The 13,538-nt window shown below is 40.7% G+C and overlaps 1 long non-coding RNA gene across 4 annotated transcripts; it reads right to left on the bottom strand.

The window, feature by feature from the left end:
* Positions 1 to 7,714: 7,714 nt before the first annotated feature.
* On the bottom strand, positions 7,715 to 11,875 carry LOC109769096 (uncharacterized). Of its 4 annotated transcripts, none has more exons than XR_002234244.4 (4): positions 11,450 to 11,875; positions 8,409 to 10,324; positions 8,127 to 8,335; positions 7,715 to 8,034 (listed from the first exon to the last, which is right to left on the bottom strand). It is a non-coding gene; the product is annotated as an uncharacterized lncRNA (long non-coding RNA). The 4 variants fall into 4 exon arrangements; XR_005771728.3 differs by having other exon boundaries at positions 8,409 to 10,335; positions 11,450 to 11,871; XR_005771730.2 differs by having other exon boundaries at positions 8,409 to 9,969; positions 10,235 to 11,842.
* Between the last annotated feature and the right edge of the window lie 1,663 nt (positions 11,876 to 13,538).

Raw genomic sequence — 13,538 nt, 5'->3', positions numbered from 1 at the left:
TCATCAAACCTAAGCCTGTGGAACTTGAGGTTTGCAAGAGCATCTTGGAAATGTTTGGGGAGCTGTCACGACTGCGGATAAATACAGTGAAATCGGCGGCTCTCCCAATAAGATGCAATGATCAGGAAATCACTATGGCGTGTGGGGAGCTGGGATGCCCGAGAGATTATTTTTCAATCAAATACCTTGGACTGCCATTGTCATTGAGAAAGCAATCAGCGGCGCAGTTGCAGTATCTAGTCGATCAGATGGCGAATTGCTTACCCAAGTGGAAAGCGGCTTTAATGCCGAAGAGCGGACGACTTACCTTGGTGCAGTCAGTGCTTTGCGCCATGCCCATTCATGCCATGATGGCCTTGGATCTCCCGATGAAGACTATTGCTGCGATGAACAAGGTGTGCAGAGGGTTTCTCTGGTGCAGACGGGCTACCGCGAATGATGGCAACTATGCGGTCGCCTGGGATTCGGTATGTACACCGAAATGGGCTGGAGGTCTAGGGCTACCGAATCTCAGATGGCTCAATGTGGGCATGCAAGCTAGGTGGCCATGGCTCAAAAGGGTGGACACAAGTAGACCCTGGAGTGAATTCAAAATAAAGGTCCCAATGGAAGCGAAGCTACTTTTCCAGGCGGTAGCAAGGAGTGAAGAGCATTGCGGCCTCAATACACTTTTCTTGGAGGATCGTTGGATAGATGGTATGAGCGTATAGGATATCGCTCCAACTATTTACGACAGGATCCCAGCGCGGATCAGGTCGACGAGGATGGTTGCTCTGGCCAACGAGAATGGGTCTTGGGCAACGGATGTTGGCCCGAATCTTGGGGTAGAGGCATTGCAGGAATTCCTCACATTATGTGCCGGATTCTGTTTCTTGGTCATAGGAGACCAACGGCCACTTCTCGGTGCGATCGGCATATGCGGCAAGGTTCTGGGGCCGGACTGTGGAGCCCATGGCGGAGCTGACTTGGAAATCTCGGGCCCCATCTACATGCAAATTCTGTGCTTGGCTCGCATTGCGGGACATGTGCTGGACCTCGGATCGTCTTGCACGGAGAGGGTTACCGCATCAGGACGCATGCCCTTTGTGCGATCAGGAGGATGAAACTATCAATCATGTGCTACTAACATGTGTGTTTGCCAGATCGACATGGGGTGTGATCTGTGAGGCCCTGAGCAAGCCGGACTGGACGCCGACAACACAAGACTACCTCGACCTATGGCTAGATGGTAAGCAAGGGACGAACAACTGGCAGAAGAAGGATCTCCTCACTATTTTCGTCCTAACAATTTGGGGGTTGTGGAAGCATCGGAACGCTATCGTGTTTGACGGGGCATCTCCCTCGACGGGAGTGCTTCTAGGTAGAGTGAGGTCTGAAGGAAGGCTATGGTCGGTAGCAGACAAGTTAAAGGGGAATGTGGACCCCCTTCTTCCTAAGACTAGAGCGGTGGGCGAGTAGTGAGGAGTAGTTTTGTAACGAGACTCTTGTAAAACTATGATGGAGGCATTCTTTGCCTTTCTTCTTTAATATATGATATGCACACGTGCATATTCGAGAAAAAAAATCTACGTGAATTGAAAAATGTCATCGATTTTCAGAAAATATTCATGAATCTGAAAAGATGCTCTTGGATTTCCAAAATTGTACACGAATTTGAAAAAAAAGTTCTCTGATTTACGAAACATTCACCAATTTTAAAAGATCTTCTAATTTTAAAAAATATTTGGAATTTAACAAAATGTTCTCGCTAATTGAAAAATGTTTCCAATTGTAAAAATGTTCATGAAGTCAAAAAATGTCCATGAATTCTAAAAATTGTTCCCATATTTGAAAAATGTTCATGAATTTGAAAAGAATCAGCAATTTCTAAAAAAAATCTGTGAATTAAAAAAAATGTTGATGAATTTCGAAAAATGTTCACATGTTTGAAAAATGTTCACGTGTTCAAAAAATGTTAAGATTTTGAAAAAATGTTCGTGAATTTGAAAATTGCTCGGTATCTATTTTCCTTTTGATTAATTTTTTATTGTGCTTTCAGATCTTAAATTTTGCATGCAAAACTCTCGTTTTTGCCCTCTTCGTCCCCGTGGTGTGGGTAAGTTTGGTGCCGGGCTACCTGCAGTGAACCTGAATCATGTTTTTTCTTTTGAATCCACTTGGCAGCTGCATCCTACCTTATCCTGTGGATTCAGTGGCAGCAGACTTATTTACCTCCTTTGAACTTTAATTTGGTACGTACGTTGCAGGGCTCAGATGCAGACGCTAGTTACTAGTATCTGCATCTCCATTTAGTTTGTACGAAACTTACAAGCGACAGTTATTGCATTATTGCTACATGATGTAAGCTCCCTGACGTACTTGGGTGAGCTACAGTGTGCAAGAGCTTTCATCGGTCCAGTCAAGAAAGCACAATCTTAACTTCTAGAAGGTCCTAATAGTCATAAAATTCCACACCGAATAAGATCAATGATGGCGATTATACATATATGCTAGCGCCCCGTAGTATATGCTTTCGACCTTTCCGTTCGATTGTGAAGGAGATGCACGCAAGTCCTCTTAACACACACATTTTTTTGGTGAAATCTCTAGCACACACATTTGACGAGTGGAGTCGTGCCCTCACAACTCTCGCCTATCGCATGTTTTCGTTGACTCTTCTTCTCCTAGATGCGCATTTCAGAAAATCAAAACAACTAGCGAAGAGACCAACGTGTCTAATTGTGCATGCATATACATACACAACAACTATGTAAAGCTCCCGAAAAAAAAACAATGTAAAGCACAAAACACAAGAGAGGTTCATGCATGCATGTACACAGGGCATGTCCTTCTCACCTAATAATTTTAATCCACTTGGTGATTTCAACTTGCAGCGCCTTTCCATGTCTTGGCAAGTTTCAAAACCTGCCAAGTGGACAGTCTCCCATGGTGGAAGAAAATCACGGCTAGCTAGTAGCTAGCTCCTTATTTTTCTCTGAGGTACCGCCAATTTGATGACGTGGCAAGATATTCCAGCTGCAAATGACAACAAACAAATTGTAGTACGTATACCATTATTAATTAATGATGCTAAGAACTGACCAGCGTGGACAGGATATTTGATTATATTCATTTCAGTCACGGGACACCATTAATAACACTGTTACTTTGTGCATTTTGCCCCAAATTGCAGCTTCATACATACAGTTCTGCACAGTACACCAACCCCATGGGACTGGGAGTAACTCCCTTTTTCTGTTTCCTATTTGCAAATTTGCATAAAGAAAAATAATACAGATTCATTGGTATATATTATACAAATTAGTACACCTGTCATTTTCTTTTGTCAATGTTCTGTAAATTTAGGAGATGGGATTTCTGGTGCAGGTTTGTATCATCAAACTAGGAATAGGAAGCATGTCCTTGCCTTTTAGAACACGAGATGATACCCCGCACGTTGTTGCGGGATAGTTTGCAACATATTTCAATGTGATTCTTTGTACAAAACATGAACATTAGGAGTAAGAATATAAGAGCTAGAACTAAAAATACATATGACTTATTGTGTTTCTATGTAAATATCACATTAGAATGGAATTTTCATGTATGGGTTGCATGTTGAGGCGAGTCTTTTCCCATGCATGTTGCATGATGATGTGACACGCTTGCATGTTTAGAGAAAAAGGTTAGTGGAGGTGGGCCTTTTTCGATGCATGTTGCATGATCATGTGACATGCTTGCATGTTTAGAGAAATAGGTTAGTGGAGGTGGTCCTCTTTTCATGCGTGTTGTGTAATGAGGTGTCATACGTACCTGCATGTTGAAAGAAATAGGTTAGTGGGGGTTGGCTATTTAGATATAGAATATTGTTAGAAGCTTACCGTGAGTGACACCTGCCTGTGTTAGTAAAACAAATATGAAACTAACAAATAATTTTGTACTCCTAAGAGTATGTATTTCCATTCCTCATATACCATTTAGATGGATCAAGTATAACTATTTATAATTTCTAATATACTTCAAAAGTAATTAGTAGATACAAAAAATAAATCGTTTTGTCTACAATCACGTAAGATGCGACAACGACTGTCCTAGATCCCTCAGATTTCGCCGGCTAGCCAGCAGATTCTCCTCCCCTCCATATGCTGCTCCGGTGCCAGTGGTTCAAGGGGAATTCTGATGCCTTGGATCCGGCTAGTAGTTTAGGTTATTGTTTTTTTCTCACAGGAGCGGCTTTTAGACGGATGGCGGGTAGTCTTCTAGGCTCTGATCCTTCTTGTGTTCATCTGTCAATAGAGTCGGTGGAGCTCCTCGTAGATTCCTATTGTATTCTTTAGGCGGCGAGGTTCCCGGTACCTGTAATTGTGATTTGTTTGCCGGAACCAAGAGGGTATCTCTTCATGCATTCTGATCAATTCAAGGGTTCAATTCGATAACCGTGACTCCAAGGTGCTGGTCCTTAGGGCCACGAGCATGAAGATTTCCCTAATATCATCGATGAGCTCAGACCAACTCTGGTAGGGGAGCGGTGACATTGGTGCGTTGGCGGCTCGTTCTAGCAGTGGTAGACCAGTAGTGGTTGTTCGATGGTCTAGGGACCTTTATATTAAAAAAAAGTTGTGCTCAGGGTGTTTTGTACTTCTAGTGAGCCTTGGTAGATATGACCCCTTTTTCACAAAAAGTAATTACTTGATACCCCAAAGTGCTTTAAAAAAAATCTGTCTGAATCCATATATTTTACATAGTTTGCGTATATACCTCTTTCATAAGTAAAAATGGCATACAGCCAAAACTAGGGGTCACGGTTTTATTTTTCTGTACTACTTATATTGGGGTATCTTAAAATCATTAACGAGATGTACTGAAAATGATTTTGTTTAGTGGAATATTGAATGTGGGAGAACATACTCCTGGTAGTAAACAAAAGGTGTATTTTTAACATTTTGCTAATATTTTCCATAACTGGTTAGTTATTACCATTTTCATCTTATACAGAACCTAAGATCTTTTTCTAAAGATTACTAGTCAACCTAAGTTTGATTGCGAAAACTGACTTGAGTATTTGTGTTGCTAAAATAACAAGACGCCCATGAAATGCATGAACTAAGCATGTGGGCAATGCGAGGCAGCTAGGATGTTGCAACAAGTTAACTCCAAACTCGAGGCATGGAAATTCCTGTCAAAGTCTACTCTCCATATGCTCTGAGGGGATTCCGTGTACTTGACCAATTACCAACCCAAGTTGCAGCAGGCGATATCATCAAAGTGATATTAAAACAAAAAGGTGTGAATTTTACAATGATTATCTATCCATGCATACAGCTGTGACGCCATCCACAGAATTGTCCTGCCCTCGTTTAATTACAGGGAGCAGAGATCCATTGAATCTGCTTATGCTAACATATGATCACCAGAAACCTAACCACGTCTACTTTAGTATTGTAGGTGCAAGTGGCAGGCTCCATTCTCTGAACCATACACATCGATCATAAAGGTGACCGAATAGCTATGGCCAGCAAGGGACAAGGTGGTTGCCCATTTGATCTGAACAGATTGCAAGTTGGAGGAGCTGGAAATGAGGGAGGCTGGTTAGAGATGGGAATTTGAGCTGGCAACTTGTTGGGTATGAAACTGTGTGCTGCCCGTCCAAACCATGGAAAAGGTTTTCCCTTGGATACCCACAAGTTGCTGTCCTTCTGGTTCTTACGACGAGGTTTTGTGGTGCTCATCCATTCTCACTGGGATTGAATTAATTCCTCTTGAAAAGAAAATCCATGATTAGTGCCCCGAATCATGGTTAGACCGCACACGACGATGAACAAGAGAAACCGGTCATAGACTGGGTGCTGTTTAGCTTGAATACGTATGCTTTGTCATAAATAAGATGTGTGGTGTATTTATTTATTCTTTGAAAGATGTGCGGTGTACTTAGTGCAAATTTTTGGCACACGCTTTGGTACATGCTTATTAGTATGTGCACTTACATGTTTTGTCTTATTCCAAAAATGAAAAGGTTACATATTAAAATATGAGCATTTGCAGTCTCTAATATACCTATTATACTAAATTTTGTAGGAATATGGAAACATTTTTAATATGCTTTCTCAATAATTAATAGATACTCAAAAGTAAGTTCCGTTAAAAATTCCATCCGAGTCCATGCTTTTCATAGTATTTGCTCATAAACTGGTATTCGTACGTAAAAATGTTATATTAAACTAAGGCCATTAATTTCTAGCTTGGTACCTGTAATATGGGTTTGTGGCCTTGTATAAAAAAATGAAGGGAGTATGTCTGGATACAAACTGGGTATAGAAAAACATGATAAGTAAATTACAATTTTTTTGTATACTTATCTTCCATGTCCAATTATGATATTTTGTCACCCCATATACCACCAATAGTGTGATGTCTATGAACATAACTGTAGAATTGAACGAATAGTTCTGCATTCTACTCCCCCCCGTCTCATAAGACGTTTTTGTAAGCTATGTTAGCTTACAAAAATGTCTTATATGGAGGGAGTAATTCCTAGTTATTCAATAGAAACATGCTCCATTTTGTTCTATGAGGTATAAGATTGATCGAGTAGCCGTGGTTATTTTCACGATGGTTTTCGGTGCATAAATCATGTTACACCTTTTTTCCTTTTTGATTATATATAACAAAACATTTTTTGTCGAGGAAACCTTTTTTTCTCTCTGTGTGCCTCCCTAGTTTCCGTTTTGACGGAGCTGAATCCATTTCTGTGTAGATATAAAACACCATTTTTAGAAAAATCCTTTGGGTTCAAAGGTAGATAAAAATGATGAACAAGACTACGGATCCATCTTGGCATCTGGCCAACACCCAAAAGGAGAAGAAAAGGTGAGGCGGCTCCGAGGCATCTTGAGATATACATGTCATGCTCCTTTTTTGTGGTATGTTCTCTTCTGTTATTGAACTACAGCACTACTTAGTACTAATAATCACTTTACGTTTGTTCTGGTGAAGAAGAGTCATGTGTATGATGCACATGTGCATTGCATGACATGGTTGCAACTTGCAAGACTACTTGATGCACATAGACATGCGGCCGCGGCGGGAACCATCGACCGATGACCAACGACCATTGACCGCCAAGAACGTTTTTGACGCCTGACTGCATCTTGAAGTATTCGCGCGGCCTTGTCGTGCGACTGTGCACGAGTTTTCATTGCCCAGGAGAACACAGGCAAGCTCTCTCTCTCTCTTTCTCTCTCTCTCTCTCTCTCTCTCTCTCTCTCTCTCTCTCTCTCTCAAAATGGAGTAGATATTTTGAGCAATCCCTCTACCCTATATTGGCCTGTACTACTACTCAAAGTAGCATGTCTCTAACCCTACGCACAGAAGGCGCCACCACCTATACACCTACACTAGTGGTTGGGGTGCGCCCCAGGCGCACCTCCTGAAGCGTTCCTGTGCGCACTTGTCTTGTTTGAGTGCCCCGACTCGTCACGTGCGTCCATTTTACATAGTAGCACATGTCTTAGTCGGACAGAGTTCATTACTCGTTTAACATGCCTTTCCACGCCTCCTCGCACAGCCCTCTGCGCTACTATGCCTGTTACTTGTGTACATGAACATTGCCTTGAGTTAGAGGCAAGATCAATGTCAGGAAATCCATATGTCAGTAGGTGAGATTGTTCGGACGACGAACAAATATCAGGCCCTCTGGGCACCAATACAGTTAGTATACAACAGAGAATCAGATTCATTATAGGAAGTAGTATATGTGATTAGAGTCACACAGAGCATAATTCAGTTAGACAATCCAAATCCAAAAGGAAATGAAGCTAACAAAGAGAAGCTATATGTGACACAAGAGCATTCGAAGGCTTGAAATTCAGTACGTGGGATATCAGTATCACACACAAAAGTATTACCAAGGCTCCATCTAGAGTTCACTACATGAGATATATATATATGGGCATGAGTTAGGTTTGACGTTTGTTAGCCCCATCTAGATGAAACATTTTAGCATAGAATATATTCACCATCTCCAGCATGTCCAATGTGCTCACAAAGTACACGAACCTTCAAGCACAAACAAACAAAGCAAACACCTATCAAAATTCAATTTCCTCGACACCACCAAACTCTAACACTACAGAATAGTATCAGCAAACCTCTCAAAAGTGTGCCCCTGCTCAACCACGCGGGGTGTTCCTCCAGCTGCAACCATGTCAGCTGAGAATCCGCTTGCTCCTTCGCCGCGTGATCGTGCGTCACGAACAGCTCCATGGACCGCGGCGTCATCGTCTCCATTCTCCATTTGCCCACTGCCTGACACCAGCAGCTGATATCTGACTCGTAATATTTAATATTTTCCGTTTTTCTGAAACATATGTCAATTACATGAATTATCATTTCCATATATGAGAAAAAGAAAAATATACACCAATATGCACCTTGATTGCATATAATATTTGGACTGCACTGATGTGCAGTGAATGCAAAGGACACACTCCAGTTGTCTACAAACAGAAAAGAGCAAATGTCTGATTAATACACATAAGTATGGAGATATAAGCAACAAACATGGCCACAAGTAAACAAGCATGGGGGAGAATATCCATCAATTCTGAACCACCTTTTCATTCCTGCCTATTTGAAAAATAGGAGCACATTGGCGAATCTCAGGTCATGCAAATGCATTTCATGCTTACTCCAGAATTCAACAAATTACTATAGAAATATTTTGTTGTCGATTATCAACTAAAGCTGCAGCAAAATTATGGTTCATATGCAATGCATAATGTATCGTTCATCTTAAGCCATGAATACATATCAGTTGAAACTGGCATCAGTAGAAGTAGGATATTAGTAAAAGTAGGGATCTCAACATATCAGTGTTTATCCTAAGTCATGGATTTATCATATTCCTAGGAAAGCAAAAGATATTATGCGTGCAATGTGAAGAGGCTGAGAAACTTACCATGATTGATATACCTCAAAATGTTTGATATTAAAATAAGCGAATAATCATGATGACAACTCTTTGATCAACCTGCCAGCGAATGGTTACAATATTCTCCCAACTTCTAATTAACAATTAAATGGTCTTTTCCATCTTTGCAAGGGAGGTTTATTTAATTATCATCATTTGAGAAGCACTGAAGATAGTTGCCAATAGTGGCACTGGTCAGAAGAACAAAAATTGATTAACCAAAAATAATGTATAGAAATGGCAACATGGAATCAGGAGCAAATGTGATGAGCCCCTCCTAAGGGCAGTGAGGTAATGAAAATCATTACCTTGGACAACTTGAGAGTAAGATCCAATGAAAGAAAAGAAGGTGTGAGACGGAGTGCAAAATACGTAGTCATTACAAAAAGGAAGCAAGATTCTAGTGAGACGGAGTGCAAAATAACTGATAAAAAGGAAGCAAGATTCTAGAAAGCATGTTACTTGTAAGGCAAAACTTACCTGTGTAACTAACACGCGCGAATTCGAAATATGTAACTCCTATACCTACATAGCAGGATAAGCGCATAACTAATACAAAAGACAACGTTATAATTGCCCTACAGTTTTCAGTGGGAAAAAAATGATAAACTTAAAGGATGGCAAAACATATTTACATGTAATTTTGAATAATTATGAGTACACTTAGCAACACCATAAGAAACAAATAAGAACAAGAACAATGGATGAATAAATTACCCATGTAGCCAGAACCACTCCCGGACATCCATCAAATGTGGTGAGGTGAACAACACGAAAGCCACAGGATCACATGATTGATTCCCATGGGCATGTTAAACACTACACAAGTGACCCAATAATACATCGTTGGGAAGCCAAAGACTTGATTAATCACAACATGCACCATTCTGCGATTTTTGTCTACCATGAATTAAAGCTCTGTAATTGGTTACATTGCATCTCAGTGCCGAATAGCACTAAATTGAAGTGGCTGCTTAAATTTCAGCACCAAATTGGAAAGCCCCAATCATTTATGTATCACACTGGAAATGAAAGGAATCAAATGTGAAACTCAAATGGTAAAAGACATGTGATACACATAACCAGACCACACATATTTAAATACGTGAATCTTAAGTACGTCAGTGTGATATACATGCGTTCAGTGTAGCAGTCAAAGAGGGTGAAACTGAAGTGAGATAGATGATATAAATGCAAGCAGGGAAATAAATCAAGAAATGAAACTGAAACACGTACTGAACATGAAAATTTGTGAGTAATAGGGGATTTAGGAGAGCAAGGGCAAACCACGGCAAGCAGAGCAGCTGACAAAGAGCACTCAGCTGAAAACGAAACGAGAGCACACAAGGCCACCTACAATCCAGTCAAGCGAAGAACCTAGCAGTATACTATAGATGAATCAGTGGACTATAAAGGGGAAAAATGAATTAAGAGAAGTGCATAAAAACAACAAGCAGGTAACTCATAGAGCACATCATCCATATAAAACAATGAGCAGGGGGTATAGTTGCTTTACAAAACACAGAGATTAAACATTAGTAGACGGCCATCATCACAAAGCAACAAGCACCACCCACTGCATCCATCCTTTCCAAAGCACCAACTGAAACAGTCACCATGCCTATAGTCAGCAAGCAGCAACCATTGGCTGGTGGTTTACAGTAATCATTGGATAGACCGACACATGCACAAGTGACACCCAAAGAACCAAACTAAACAGGGACTGCAGCGCACTGAAAACTGATGACACCACACGAGCATGCACATGAGCCAGAACGCACAAACACATCCTCCAACAAGCAAGGAGCAAGCGAACCAAAGGGAACCAGGAACAAACAGAGAGCACCTTTTTACAATATAGAACGAATCAACGAAGTAAAGCCATGAGAGCACATCTCACCTTGCCGATCGACAAAAGCGAGGCCAAGCAATCGAACAAAGCAGCTGACAGATAAGGAAACCAAAACAAGCAACACTGTATTTGAATAGGCTTAATAGGATAAATTATCTATCAGCTATTTGATTTATCTTGTAAAATCAGTCTACAAGTAAAATATTGCAATTAATAATCATTTATGCTAGGTCAGGTCCAATGCCGTGGCATATTGCACAGAGTTTGATCACATATTTTCCATGAATCAGCAGCCCATATTTTTAATTGTTGTTGCACACCACATACAAAAGCAAACTTTCGCCCCACAATGCACACCGAAGATCAGGACAGATTTAAGTAAGGTAGACATCAACAGATATTCCTACTGTGGCCATTCTTATATGGCTATTAACACAAATTCCATTACGAATAGATGCGGCGCAGATCATGCTGGGTCTTCATCCCAGATACTAAGGTTTCATCACTACGGAGTTAGTTGACTATATTTCTTTTCCCCACAAAACCAAGTAACATCCACCTCCACACTTCAGAACCAAAATCAGAAATCCCGACGGGAGAAACTGGAAAAATAGATGTGAATGCTTTCATAGAAAATGAAGAAATTACACCTGCAGGGTGGAGGAACATGGCAAAGGAAGAAAGTGAAGAAATTAGGATCCGGCCACCCCGGCTCCGACGATGATGAGGTCCGTCAGGCCATCGACTGCCTCGCTCCCTTTGCCGTGAGCGACCGTGCAGCCGTCCTCCAGCGCGGGGATCCCTTCGACCGGAGCCCTGCGGCGGAGGCGCTGGCGCCCCAACGCGACGGCGACAAGGACCGCCTCAAGTAGCGTGGCCGCGGCGGCGCCAACGCGCTGCCAGACGCCGGCGGCGGGAGACGGCGTTGGATGATAGGTGGAGCTCGGGACGGGATACGAAGCACGAGCGCTGGTGAGGGTGGCGGCGGCAGCGGCGGTGGTGGGAACCCTAGCTGAGAGGAGAGAAGGAAAGAACTATGAGCGAGGGGTGCGAGCGTTTTGTGTCTGTCCTCACTCGACACAGTAAAAACGCGACAGTAAAACCTGCGGACGTGGCACGCACGAGGGTTCGCACTTTGCGCGACCGTTAAAGGGTTTAATATGGATAGATACCGGTAGATCTATGAAGGGACTGTGCATCCACTTGAATTTTTTTTCTTTCTGCCGCTATAGCCACAGCGAACCCTTGTCGTATATGCCCGTCTAGTAGTACATATCAGAAAAGGACAAGTCCTACCCACACCAACTGCCATATGTACGCTGTCCATTACCCCAGCAGTCCTTAGATATACTACTAGTACCCTCTCGGTTTCTTTCCACTCCACACGATGATTTGTCTAAAGTTAACTTTATAAAATTTGATCAACTTTATAGAAAAAGAATCAACTTTCACAATAATTCAACATCACTAGATGCATCATCAAATTTATTTTTATATTGTATAACTTTAATGCCGTAGCTATTGATCTTTTTTAATATAAATTTTATCAAACTTTGCGAAGTTTGACTCAGACAAATCTTATGTGCACCATAAAAAGGAAAGAATGGCGTACTTCATACCGGTGGCCAGTGGGAGAAGACAGGTTAATCCTGTTGTGCTAAGTAGTTTCTTCGTTTCTTTTTACTCCGCGTATTAATTTTGTCTGAAGTGAAACTCTCCAAAGTTTAAACAAAGTTATATGAAAAAATATTAACATTAACAGTACAACTCAGTATCATTAGAAATATATTTAATATTACATTTATTTGGTCTTGTTGATGTCAATAATTTTTAATATAAATTTTGACTTCAGTCATATCTAATATGCAAAGTAAAAAAAGAAGAGGAAATATTTCTGTTTCTTTGATACTCTTACTTTTTCCAGGAATTTCGATACTCCTAGTTGAGTAAACATCAGAATAAAACAAATAAATGCTAACTGGTAAACTTTTACAGGCTAAGAAACTATTCACTCTGCCTCATAACATAGTGCGCATTGGTTCCTGCAAAAGTCAAGCTGCACAAACTTCAATTATGTTCTTAGAGAAAATTATGTATATGCAATGCTAAACTTTTACCATATGAAAATACATTTCATGATGACTCTAATGGTATTGATTTGTTATTCTAGATGCTGATAAGTTTTTCTAGGTTAAAATTATGAAATTTAACTTTAAACAACTATATACACATTATATTTTGGGACATATGGAGTATTAATAAAAACATTCATGTGGCTGTTCACCTGTGCATTTGTGCAATTGATTGTGACATTGTTGGTTCAATTGTGTCTTCTCATGCAATTCAACTGGTTCAACTAAACCCTGCAAAAAAATGGTTCACTTTCCGTGTGTTTCTATATAATTTGTTAGGTATGTTGGTTCCTTTGTTTCTCTTTCTTTTACGTTCTTCCTAACCTAGAGTCGAAATGGAGCAGAAAACTTCAAAGTGCAACATCCTTAGTCCTAAGTTCAATTAAGAAAATCGTGTGTACATGGTATATGCAACGATTTAAATCATGGATTTCATGGTGAGGCCCATCTTTTCACGACAACTTTTAATGGACTCTGACAATGGATCACATATTCATATTATAATGCAAATAGTAATTATGCATACCACATTACACAATTCTCCCATCTTTTGGTACCAAAACACGTACCACCTTGTTAGAACCTCACTAGTTAACAAGATAAGTGT

This window comes from Aegilops tauschii, chromosome 3 (assembly GCF_002575655.3).
Source record: "Aegilops tauschii subsp. strangulata cultivar AL8/78 chromosome 3, Aet v6.0, whole genome shotgun sequence".
Lineage (NCBI taxonomy): Eukaryota > Viridiplantae > Streptophyta > Magnoliopsida > Poales > Poaceae > Aegilops > Aegilops tauschii.
Note: the sequence above shows the minus strand (reverse complement) of the source record. Positions and strands in the feature narration are given on the sequence as shown.